A 3038-nucleotide genomic window follows, 5' to 3' on the forward strand; every position below is an offset into this window, starting at 1 on the left:
TTATTGCTTTTGTGTAAAGATAGTAGCCAAGTCTAGTCTATAGTTATTGATTGTAGCTTTGCTTTGCTAGATCGCTTCCTTCTTTCTGGTATCTGCACTACCGCTTACCGCCTTAACCGTTCCGCTAGCTCTGCTGTGCTTTGCTTTCGTCAGGTCACCGCTTAACACCGCACCGCCGTTACCGTTTTCCGTAGTCACCCTGTATATAACCATAACCGTTTAGCAATAGAGTAGAATAGTGTAAATAGGTAGAATTGGACTGAATAAATGTAAATATATTCCAATTGTGTGACTTTTATTCCTGTGTGAAGTCTAACTCTCTCTAGACCCTCTGGACATACCGTGTCTTCACTGTAGCCGCCCGCGTAGTGGTGTTTCTGCACTATAAACGGAAACTGGCGCCCGAGGAAACCGCCGTCGCTCAGGCGTCATAGTGACCAAGAGACGTCACAAATTTGGCGCCCGAGCAGGGACCTAAAAGAGAGAGTTAGTGAAAATTTGAAGATTCCGACCGTTTCCGAACCGTTCCGAACCCGGCCGAAGACGTCAGAAACCATCTGGACAACGCGCGAAGAAATTCGGGATCGTGTCCTAACACTCTTGTTAGGACACGAGAAGCCTGCATTTTCGACCAGAAAATCCGAACTCCGCCCGAACCTTTCCGAAAGTGCCCGAAGGAACCCGATCCGAACATATCCGTGTGGGCTATCGATTTCATGGTAATTCGACCCCAGGAATCGATTGGTGGCAGTTGTAGTTGAATCCTATCAACCGTTTCGAAGATAGGTCTGCCGTAGCGAAGTGGGAAGCCGAAACCGAGAAAAACCAGAAGCGACAATCCGTTTGTATCCAAAGACACCGTCCAGACCGTGTTTTACCGCCCTACCGGATTTTGCCCGGAGCTCTTGGCGACTCCGGTCGAAATTTTTACCAGGCGTGTGATCCCTCGTGGAATAGGAACTTGGGGACGTAGAATCGATTGCCGTTGGTTTCATTCCGATCCGACTAACCGTTCTGGAAAACCGTTTACCAAACTCACAAATCTGAGAGCTCCGCAGCCTTCACCGCTCAGGAGAGTTGGTGTTGAGACCGCAAGCCGAACAGACGTGTCAACTGGAAGAGCTCCACAGCTATCACCGCCCTGAGAGTTGGTTCTGAGACCGCAGAACGAACAGACGTGTCGACTGAAGAGCTCCGCAGCCTTCACCGCCGCAAGACCAGAAGAAGACATGACATCAAACGAGGAAACCCGAATCCTGACCGACCCTGAACCAGCCGTAGAACCCGGAAGCTTCGACTTAGCAGATTTCCGACTGAGCTGGATATACAAGCTCAGAAAGGAGCAACTGGATATGGAACTGGAGAAATTCTGCCTAGACGTCTCTGGGACCGTAGAAGAGAAAAAGAGACGACTAGTAAGGTTTATTAAGGACGGCTGTGCTTCACCGCAACCAAGGCACGCCGCCCCCGCTTTCGTCATACCACCGCCACNGGGCGTGTCGGACTATCGCCGTTCACACAAAAATTGGGCCACGCCCTTCGCAGAGCCCGAGGAAAACTCAAAATTCACCTCGAAGACGACAAAAAATCGCCATCGAAATACGCCGTTCGGACGGAGGAAGGCAGGCGGGGGGCTTCGTCCCCCGCGAGTCGCCGCTGCGCGGCTCCCCCGAAAAGCCTATGTGGCAATAAGTCGGCGCTTTTTCGGGCCGATCGTGCGACGCAGACGAAGCTATCAGATTTTAATATACACTAGAAACGTAGGCAAGTCGGCTTCGCCGACTTGACGTTTCTCTCGGGCCTTCGGCCCTCGAGCGGCGCTGCGCGCCGCATAAGCACCGCTTCGCGGAGCACTATCTTCTGCGAATGTTTTTTAAATCATCAACGTCATCATTACCTCGTTACCATAATTTGCATCACCATCATCTACAGCACCAGCATCTACAGCACCATCATCTACAGCACCATCATCTACATCACTATCATCCACATCGCCATCATCTACATCATCATCTACATCACCATCATCTACATCGCTATCATCTACATCGCTATCATCTATATCACCATCATCCATATCGCTATCATCAACATCACCATAATCTACATCGCTATTATCTACATCACCATCATCTACATCTACATTGCCATCGTCTACATCACTATCATTTACATCGCCATGATCTACATCACCATCATCTACATCACCATAATCTACATCGCCATCATCTACACCACCATAATCTACATCGCCATCATCTACAGCGTCATCATCTACATCACCATAATTTGCAGCACCATCAATTACATCACCATCATCTACATCGCCATCATCAACATCGTCATCATCTACATCGCCATTATCTACAGCACCATAATCTACATCACCATCATCTACATGACCATTATTTACATCGCTATTATCTACATTACTATCACCTACTACAGCAACATCTATATCACCATCGTGTACATCACCATCATCTACATCGCCATCATCTACTTTGCTATCATCTACGCCACCATCATCTACGTCACAATCATGTACACCACTATCACCAGCGTCTACATCGCCATTATCTACATTGCCATTAATTACATCATCTACATCACCACCATCTACATTATTATCACCATTCAAATGTGGGTCGATTTTGTGAAACATTCTGTGTGGAAAGTTTTAAAATGGCACCTGGTTAGTAAATAAAATAAATTTTCATGAATAGGCTTCACTAAATAAAGTGAAAGAAGAAATAAATATGATAAGGAGTAATCGACGGGGTCGAATTTTATAGAATATGCAGTACACTGTAAAGCTTCAAAAAACATTACAAAATTGTTCATCAAAAGACCTCCAAAAGATAAAGTAGCATGAAATAAAAAGAATATGAATAGGAACAGGATCTTCGCCTCAGGTTGGGCTACCTCGAGCGGGACGCAGGTCTCTGGAGGAGCCTGGAGTATCGCTGTGTCGATGCGAATGGCTATCGCACAGGATCTTCGTCGGAGGTGGTCAGTCTCGGACGGTTTCGCAGGTC

Source organism: Anoplophora glabripennis, unplaced genomic scaffold (genome assembly GCF_000390285.2).
Source record: "Anoplophora glabripennis isolate ALB-LARVAE unplaced genomic scaffold, Agla_2.0 scaffold948, whole genome shotgun sequence".
Taxonomy (NCBI): Eukaryota; Metazoa; Arthropoda; class Insecta; order Coleoptera; family Cerambycidae; genus Anoplophora; species Anoplophora glabripennis.